The sequence below is a fragment of the Panthera uncia genome, chromosome E3 (assembly GCF_023721935.1).
Source record: "Panthera uncia isolate 11264 chromosome E3, Puncia_PCG_1.0, whole genome shotgun sequence".
Taxonomy (NCBI): domain Eukaryota; kingdom Metazoa; phylum Chordata; class Mammalia; order Carnivora; family Felidae; genus Panthera; species Panthera uncia.
Window position 1 is genome coordinate 23,416,252 of NC_064815.1, and position 10,290 is coordinate 23,426,541.

The window sequence follows — 10,290 nt, forward strand, 5'->3', positions numbered from 1 at the left end:
GCCCCCCCCCCCCCCCCCGCCGTGGGTGCTTGGTTTGGGGTGTGTTTTTTATGGTGCCGGAGCCCCATGGAGTGTGAGCGCGAGCTGGCCGCTGTAACTTAAATCCCTTGTTTGTCCACCATTGTGACTGTTCAAAGCCATGAAGTTGTTGCTGGTTGGGTTTTTCGGGGTTGGGGCCGAGGCGGTTCCCCCTGGCTGCAAAATGAATGAGTACATTACAGGTCAAGGTTAAGGTTAAAATGACAGGCCCCTAAGGCTGCCCCCTTGGGCGCTGAGCCCAGGGAAGCTCTGGGGATGCAGGGAAATAATTCCATCCGAGCCTCTTATCTGCCTGTTAAAGTTCTTGCCTGGAAATCTCACTTTGATGTGTGTGTCTGAGCGGGCAGTTTAGTCCCGCCATTGTTTGCCAGATGGAGCGAGCCAGATCCGCCGGTCGGATCTTGTATACTTTCTTCTCCCGGCTGCTCAGTGGGGTATGGAGGGTTGAAAACCTCTCCTTTGCTGGGCCCTGGGCTCCTTTGATTGCAAAGGTAATTATTAAACAGGTCATTTGAAAACAAAAGCCAACAGCTGAAATTCTGAACCTTCCCCCACCTCGGCCCCCCTCTGGCTCTTGACCCCCCCCCCCCAACCCTCCTCTACCTGCCCTCTGCCCCCCACTCCCTAGCCTGTCTTGCGCTTCCAAGGCTGGAGGTGAGAGAAACCGGCCTTGTTTTTCCAACCCTTGGCCCTCAGCCCCAGGCAGCCCCCTGGCTGATGTGCCGGCTACCATTCAAACCAGGATGATGACTCAGGCTGTGGCTGTGTGGGGCCTGGGTGGGTGCTGGGAGGAGGGGGCATTTGGGGGCTTCTTAGAAGGGCAGCAAAGAGCCCCTCCCTCTGCCCCTCACCTTCTGTGTAGGGACTGGCCCTCTTCAGCCCCCACCGCAGGGTCCGGTCTAGAGGACTCACAGACAGACATGCTGGGAGGGGGGAGCGGGAGGGGGGGAAGGAGGTGGGGGGAGCAGTGAGCCCCTGTTGACCTGTCGGACCACAGGATTGAGTCCTGAGTCCCCCTTCTCTGTCCCCTGCTGGAGGCAGCTGGTCTGTGGCCCAGGTGACCAGTCCAGGCTCCAGATGACTCAGAGGTCAAAGGTCATCTCCTTGTTCTCCAGGGTCTGGCTCCAGAAGGTGCTTGCCTCTTCTGCACTCTGGGCCGGAACACTGCCTTCAGGTTGCCCCTGGCCCCTCACTGCCTGAGTGACCGTGACCGTGACCATGGCAGGGTCCCTTTCCTCCTCTGGCTCTCCCTCTGTCTGTGATGAAGACAGCACCATCTGGCCCCCTGCTTCTCCCAGGGCTGCTGTGTGCAGCATGGAATGATTGTGGCCATTGGCTTTATGATCGAAGCTATTTTCAATAAAAAGTCCTCCAGGGCAAACTTTTGCTCCTTTTTGATTCTTCCACCAGCCCCTGCCCCCACGTGGTGGCCCATAGCCCTGTCGTTTGCCCCACCCCTCCCCCAACCTAACTTTAGCCCAAGCTAGTGCAGTATAGACGCATACACCCCCCTCCCCCAGCGTCCCTGTTAACAGATTCTCCACCGCTTCCTGTAGGGTCATATCCTTGGCATGGCCTTTGGGATCTAGGTCCAGAATCCTCGATCTTTACCCATTCTGGCCAATACTCTGGTCACCCACAATTTCCTTTTCCTTCCCTTCACACCTCTGTGCTTTCGTAGTTCCGATTCTGCCCGGAAACATGCCCCTCTGCCAGTAAACTTCTGTTCACCCCTCAAGAGGTAGTGATACCACCCTGAACCTTTCCTGACATCCCCCGCCCCCACTTCTCTTTATCCCCAGCAGACTTAATCACTTTTTCCCTCTACTTTCCACCTGGGTGGAGGGTTGGGGAAGACGTCGCATTGGCAGGGACCCCACTCTGGGTGGGGGTGCCGCTGGATCTAAGAGATGCCGAGATACCCTGCCCCTCCCTCTTCCGAGCCCAGAGCCTGATGGGAGAGAAGGAAGACACAGCTACAATAGAGCAAGGTGGAGTCAGGGAAGGGGGTCAGGTGGGGTAGCAGACAGGCCTGCGGGAAGCCTGGGAGGCTCCCTGCAGGAGGCGGCATGGGACCTTAGGGCTTTCAAATAGGAGTTAGCCGGGCGGGAAGGGGATCCTAGTCCCAAGTTCCTGCACACGCCGGTCCACCGCCCCGCGAATTGGGTTTTTACACCTCCTCTGCAAAGAAGGAGTCTGAGGCTCAGAGGTCAGGCGGCTTGCTCAAGGTCACGCGGGTGAAGTGGCAGAGGCAGGATTCGAAGCCGCAGCTTTCTGGCTGAAGCCCAGAGACTTGCTATTCCAGGGCTCAACAGTTAGGTCCAGCTCTCCTGTGGGCCGCACGCTGTTCCAGAGCCTTTAGGAGCACAGAGCCCAAGCCCTAGGCTTCCTGTATCCCTCCGCCCTGCCCCTGTGGGCCTTTTCTCTCCCAGGAATGCTCACCGCTCGGCTCGGCTCGGCTCGCCGCTGGTCACCTGCCACCTCCACCTGGCACTTCCACACCGCCCCGTTCAGGTGCTCCCTCCCTGTTCAGCCGTCGTCCTGCACAGCGTCTTGTTGGCTTCTTTCTCTCCCACCCAGATGCCAGCCTTACCCTCAGGAAGTTTTTTGAGAGTCGTTTTGCTCACTACTTCCCTCCACCCCCCACCCAGTACCAGAGATACGGGAGCAAACCTTTGATTTCACCCTCCCTTACCAAGAGGGACAGATGCTGGGTTTGGAGAAGGAAGGCGGCTTGCTCAAGGTCACACAGCTGGGAAGAGACAGAATTGGGATTTGAACCAGGTCCTTTCTCCGCTGTGCTTAGCACACTGCTTTGTAGGCGCTTAGTAACTGCCTGTTTGATGGATGTCCGACTCCTGCACAGAGTGACCCAGATTTCAGCCAGTCTCGTCGGAGTGCCCTGGGGGCTGGAAGAGGCACCTGGAGAAGCGAGACCCAGCGCCCCCTGCCCCCTGCCGAGGTGTAGGGCAGCATCTGGGTATGGCTGGATCCCGCCCACGGCACCGCGCGCGGGAGGGCGAGACCCTGAGTGAATAAAATCAAGGCCATCCACGGAACTTCTCTGCCTTCGGGGTAACCTGGGGCTCTGCAGCCCGGCTGAGGGCTCCCTGCAGCCCTGCCCTCCCCTCCCCAGCCTCACCTGTCCCGGCCTCAGCCACAGAGATTATTTCTCCTGCGTGCACGCGCGTGTGCACGCACACACGCCCTATGGCCCAAAGCCTCAGACCTTTGTTCTGTCTGCCCGGGATGTTATTCTTTACCCTTCCCCCTTCCTCCGCCGGCTCATTCTTTTTAGATTCCATTTTCACCTCACCTCCTCCAAGAAGTCTTCCCTGAGTGCACAAGCCGAGCTTAGACCCTTCCTTCGCGACGATGGGCTTGATCTCAAGAAGATCCCAGCCACGAGATATCAGCAGGCTGCTTTGGGCTGCAGATAACAAAAAGCCTTGACTTCTCTGGCCTAAATAATAAGTGTGTGTGATAAGAGGTTGGGAGGCAGGGCTGCTCTAAGGTTAATAACTTAAAGGCTTGATGATGTCCTCAAGGACCCAGGTCTCCCCATCTTTGTCTTTGGCCATCCTTGGCATGACGGTGTGGCTCCCTCTGGAATGGCCAGGGCAGCTGCAGGCTTTATTGGCAGCTTAGGAGGAAACCGAAGGGAGGGAAAGGCCCCTTGCCTCCAGAATGTCTCTGAGAAACCTCTCCAGGAACACTCCCCAGTCCGCTCTGCTCCTGCACCGACTCCTGGAGCAGAACTGGGTCACATGAACAGGCCTGCACCAGTCACTGCGCAGGGGATGAGACCATCGCAGACCAATCAGGATCCATCACTGCAGGAGGGGCCCGCCGCCTGGGGACTCAGGGCCAGGAGGAGGTGGAAGCCCACCAGTGTCCTGTAGGACTCAGATTTGCTCTCCGCGGCCCTATAAGGCAGAGCTGGGGTCCACTGATGAGTATATAGTGAAAACTGTGACCGCTCCAAGTCAGAGTTGGAATATTCCCATTCTATAGATAAGGAAAGCAAGGAACACACAGAAGGGGCAGGGCTGGGATTTGAACCCAAGAAGTAAGGCGGTAAAAGCTGTCCTGATGACCAGGCAGCCAGGCCTAAGGGCCCGCCGGCTTGGATGCCCCGTCCCCAGGGGCCACTTAGCAGAGGTGCCACTGAGAGGTCATAGCAGCAGAGGGAGGACAGGGGCAAGGTCATCATCCTGAGATGCATTCAGGTGGCAGGAAGCTGTAAGACCCCCTCCACCCCCCCCTTTTTTTTTTTGCCCATAAAATGCTCTTATCTTTAAATTCCACCCAAGGAAGTGCATCTCATTCGACTGGCAGAAAAAGCGCCCAGGTGAGTATGTGGTAAGCAGGTGCCCACAAAAACCCACACCGCCCACCTGGGCCAGACCCACAGCCTGTAGGTGTCGGGTGCGTTCTGACCTGTGCGCGCCCGTTCGTGTTGCTGCCTGTGGGAAATCTTGCCAACAAGCCATCGTGAGCGCTGAAGATTTAAGAGGCATTTCTAGGAGGGGTGCCTGGGTGGCTCAGTCGATGAGCATCTGACTCCTAATATCGGCTCAGGTCGTGATCTCGCAGTCGTGGCATTGCGGCATATAGATAGATAGATAGATAGATAGATAGATAGATAGATAGATAGGCAGGCATATAGGCATATAGACAGATAGGCAGACAGATAGATAGATAAATTTTAAAAAGAAGCATCTCTAAGAGAAAAGCTCAAAATTGCAAAAAGTCCATCCAAAGCCCTCATCGTTTTCCTGAGTGCCTTGGGCTGAGGCCACCACTTGCTTGCAGTTTAGGGAAAGGTGGGCTTGCAGCAGTGTCCGGGCCTGGGACCGGGCACCTCGGGTGGCATCCCAGCACTGCTGCCTCCTGGCTGTGTGACCTTGGGCAAGTTGCTTGACGTCTCTGTGCTGTCAGTTTCTTACCTCTCAAACGGGGATCATGATCATGCCTACTGTCTAGGCTGCTGTGAGGACTTAACAAGACATGACAAGCGCTTCAGCGGAGTCTGGTCCGCTATAAGCTCCGATAAGCGTTAGCTGAGAGAAGATGCCCTGGTTAAGCTGGCGAGTGCCAGGGCGGACGTGGAAAAGCCCAGGGTTAGGAGACTTTTTACGGCTCCGCACATGCATACACTCTGATTCTAGCAAGTGGAGATTCTGTCACTGCTCTCCAGGAACCTGCCTGAGGACCTGGGTCACTTAGCCTCGGCAAGGGGCGGCCAAAATGCTACAGGACCCCAGAGCTGCAAGCGGGTAAAGCTTCCTGGAGGAGACGGCACCATTTGAGCTGAGCCGGGGCAGAATGGGAGGACGGCGGGGGGGGTGGAGGTGTGGAGGATGAGGGAAGACAGGCAGCTGGAGGGGGTGGGCACCGGTGGGTCGGGAGGGTATGCGCGGAGAGCACGGGGGGGGGGGGGGGGGCCAGCTGCCGGGCACCAGGTGTGGAAGGCACAGCACTGTCCTTGGCCTGCCCCACATCCAGCTGTTTGGCGTGGTCTACCTGTCCTCGCCCGTGCCCACTGCCCCCTGCTCCCGCCATGGCCCGTCCTTCTCATCTCTCCCCTGATTTAGCCAGACGGCTTTCCCCTGGGCCCCTCCGCCTACAGGGCTGTGCAAGTGGCGAGCACAGCCAGAGCTCTCCGGGCAGGGGACACGGCACGAGCAAAGGCCTGGAGCCTGGAAGGAGAGGTGCGTGCAGAGCCCAGGCCGTGACTTGTGGTCGGTGGGACGACAACTTGTGCTTGGTGCACATGGGCGTTTCCTTCATGCAGAAACCCGGCAGCGTGCACCTGCTGTGTGCGGGGCCCAGCGGGAAACACAAACGGAGCTTCTGTCCGGTGGGAAGAAAAAGTGCATTCTCCACCCGAGATCAAGGGTGAGAAACCCAGAGGAAGGGGGCAGTGGGTCAGGTAGGGCCTGAGCGGAGGCCGTGTGGCCCCACTGGAGTCTGGTGCTGGGGCAGATGTCACGGTTCACTCTGCTTTGCTCAAAAGCCCTTCTCAGACCATCCCCTGCTTCTCCCCTGGCATCGTGAATGCTCAGTCTGATTTCCTCTGTCCTGTCTGGCTCTGTCCCGTCTCTGCAGCACACACGCCCTATTTTAGAAGCGGTAGTTGTTAAACATCCGAAAGTCTTCGACGCTTTTCCTTTCCGAAGCCAGGGCTCCCCTTCATTGAAGCGGGGCCTGGATTAGCGACTTTCTTCGAACAAGCAGAAGGTGGCAGAAATGACGGTGTAAGCCTCCGAGCCTCGGACGTAAACGGATAGCTTCTGCCCGGCTGAGTCTCTCAGTCCCTGTCTCCCTGTCTCCCTCGGGTCCCTTGCTCCGTGGGGGCAGCTGCCATGTCGCAAGGACAGCGAAGGAGCCCCGTGGAGGGGGGACTGAGGCCTCCCACCGACACCAGGCACCTTGAAAACAGACCCTGCTGACCCAGGCAAGCCTTCCAGTGAGCACAGCCTTGGCCAGCACTTGACTGCAGCCTCCTAAGAGGTCCTCCTCCTCAAGTGCCCACTTTCCTAACCCCTAGGACCTGCGAGAGACATAGAAGTTGGACGTACTTTCAGGCCACTGAGTTTTTGGGTAATTTGTTACACAACAAGTAACTCACACAGTGGCTGCAATTTATCACCCGCACGGGGACACTTTGGAGAATGACAGGGCGCACTAAAAATAATTACCCTGGACAACAGGGCAAACCAGAATGTGTGGTCACTACAGCTTTAGTCCAGCCCGACAGCCCTCACCGGTCCTCAGACTGAACACGGATGACCCCGGGGGTTGGCTCCTGCCTCACCTCCTCCAGGAAGCCACCCTGAGGCTGGGTGAGTGGTGTCCTGGGATCACTGGCACCTCGGGGTACAGACTAGGAGGACTGACCCCCTCTGTCCTCACTCCAGGTGCACGTCCAGGCCTTAGGACCAGCGCTCTATGGCACCGATTGATTTCTGCCCAGAGCCTGCAGGGTTTTTTCTTACGACGACCTCTGGGGGTACAAGGAACCAGCCCCGGATGGACCCGCCCGGTCCCGCCAGTGCTTGGGGCCCATTCTGATCGTCCAGCAACCAGACAGGCCCACCGAGATGTATGGCAGCTGACCGTGCACGGTTTGTTGTGAGTGCGTTCGATGAAAACGTTTAAGGGGAGGGGCGCCTGGATGGCTCAGTTGTTCGAGCGTCCGGCTCTTGATTTCGGCTCAGGTCACCATCTTGCGATTTGTGAGTTTGAGACCCGCCTAGGGCTGTGCGCTGATGGTGTGGAGCCTGCTCCGAATTCTCTCTCTCTCTCTCTCTCTCTCTCTGTCTCTCTCTGTCCCTCCCCTACTTGCTCTCACTGTCTCTCTGAAAATAAATAAACTTAAAGAACTTACAAGAGGAAACTCACCTCTAGATGCCTTACACTCATCCTTGCCTTAAATGCAATATATTGGACATACTCCGACCTCTGAGATCTATGCTTAAGATCTATGCTTAAACCCATGTTTATGGGCTGCAGTATTCATAATATAGCCCAGAGGCAAAAGCAGCTTTGTGTCCGTCCACGGGTCACATGTGGTGCATACGTTCAATGGAATACCCGTCAGCCTTAAAAAGGAAGGAGGTTCTGACACCTGCTACGCCGTGGATGAACCCGGAGGGCATTACACCGAGTGGAATAAGCCATTCACAAAAGGGCATATACTGTACTGCCCGATGCCACTCACGTGACGTACTTAGAGTGGCCGGATGTGTAGACGCAGAAGGTAGACCGGCGGCCGCCAGGGCCTGGGGAGAGGGGGGGATCGGCTGGGGAGGTTGTCGTTTCGCGTATGCTGAGTTTCTGTTTTGCAAAATAAAGAGAGTTCCGGGGAGATGTCGCACAGCGACGTGATGTGATGCACGTAACACTACCGACCTGCGCACTTAGAAACGGTTCAGGTGGTGAGTTTTATGTCACGTGTGCTTTGCAAAAATTTTATGAAAAGAGAAAAACCCCAGGAGCCTGGAGAGCATGTGGAAGCCGAAGGGCTGGATGGCGGATTCAGGCCGAGGGAAGGAGCTGACATCCGGCAAGACAGCTGCTCAGAACGTGTTCTGTTAGCTCACTTGGTCCTCACCGTGGCCCTTATCACATAGGTACCGTCACTGGCCCCATTTCCCAGAGGAGGAAACTGAGGCATCGCATGGATCAGTTCCTTGCCCCAGATCACAGAGGCCGATAAGGGAAGAGTAGGGGGTGTTTTATTTTGTTTTTCAAAGTTTATTTATTGTGAAAGAGAGAGAGAGAGAGAGAGAGGCGAGCAGGGAAGGGGCAGAGAGGATCCGCAGCGGACTCTGGGCTGACAGCAGGGAGCCCGACGTGGGGCTCGAACTCACGAACCGTGAGATGGTGACCTGAGCCAAAGTCGGACGCTCAACCGACTGAGCCACTCAGGCGCCTCAGAGTAGGGTTGTTGTTTTTTTTTAAATAACTGCTTCACTGAGATCTAATCCGCATACCATGCAGTTCCCTGTCTTCAAGTTTACGACTTGCTGGCATCCAGTGTGCCCACGGAGTTGTGCAACCATCACGCCTGTCTAATTCCAACACATTCTCATCACCCGCAAGAAACCACACCTGTTAAAGCAGGGCCCGCCTCCCCCCCCACCCCCCGCTTCCCCAGCCCCCGGCAACACCCGTCTACCTTCTGTCTGTCTCTGTGCATTTGCCTCTTCCGGACGTTTCTTTTCAAGGCAGTCGCACCACATGGTTCTTTGCGACCGGCTTCCTTCACTTGGCGTTCTGTTTTCAAGGCTCCTTCCCGCTGTGGCTCGTGTCGGGACGCCATCCCTTTTCACGGCTGAATAATACTCCACTGTATGGCCGTGCCGCCTTTTGCTCATTCGCCCACGGATGGCCATGTGGAATGGCACAGTTTGGCCGTCATGACTAACACTGCTGTGGACACCTGTGTGCACTTGCTGGCGTCGACCCGTGTTTCCGTCGCTCTTGGGTGTTTGTGTACCTGGGAATGGGCGTAGACATCATACGCCATCGCACGGTGACTCTGCGCTTGACATTTTTGGACACGATTTCTCTAGAGTTTCTTTCCTTATTTTGAGAGACAGAGAGCAGGGGAGGGGCAGAGAGGGAGAGAGAGTCCCAAGCAGGCGCCACACTGCCAGCACAGAGCCCGAGGCGGGGCTCGAACCCACCAACAGTGAGATCGTGACCTGAGCCCAAATCAAGAGTCGGGCGCTCAACCGACCGAGCACCCCCCCCCCCAGGCGCCCCTGTGCACTGAACGTTTTGAGGAAACACCGGGCTGTTTTCCGCACCACTTGTACCTTGTAACATACCCGAGGTGTGGGGATTTGAACCTGGGGCCGCTGGCTGTGGAGTCACCGACTACCACATGAGCTCAGTGTGGGGAGGAGCCTGGAGGCCCTTACTGGGTGACAACGGCCGGGGCTGCCGAACCTCAGAGCCACTCTGTTGCTTTGTGGGCAAACGGGATTCTGGGGAAATGATAGCCTGCGTAAACGCCTAGCCTGCGGCCGGCCTGTCCCATAGTCCTTCTGGTCCCGAGCTGGCGGGAAGTTGGGGTCACCTGCATCGTCACACCCATGAGTGGAGGTGAGGACGTGTCCTATATGGGTTCCGGTGCCTCCTGGGGCCCTCAGAGACTGCTCTGGTTGTCACCGGTCTTGAACAGGTGTTTGCTGGAGGGGTGAGCTTCTGGAGGGTACATCGGCCCTGGGGTGGCCACACCTGGTCGGGGGGCCCCAGTGAGGTGTCTCTGGAGGAGAGCGGCCCCCTCTCTGACCCAGCCTAGGCTGTAGCCACCTGATCTGAGCTGGGGGCTGCCAGGAGATGAGCAGGGAGGGAGGGAGCCAAGGAGGGAGGGCGAGTGAGGTCAGCCCTCCCTCTGCACTGGCCGAGCCCTGGGCTGTAACCAGGTGCTGATTTTCAAGGTAGGGTTAATTTTCCCTCAAAGGCTGGCTCTCCCCTGAAACCAGGCCGGGCCTCCTGGACGCTCCCCTGGACTTTCCCCTCCACTGTCAGGGCCTCAGCCTTCCTTTAGATCCCTTCCCCACCCCATGGTTGACTCCCTTTCCTGAGCAGCAGAGGCAGCGGGTGGAAATTTGTTCTCAAAGTTCAGTGTTTTTCCTTCAGAGCTCAAAAGTCACCAATGCGGTGACCGATCTGGGGAATTTACGGCAGACAAAGCTTAACCTCCGCGATCTTTCTGAAGCGCCTACTATGTAC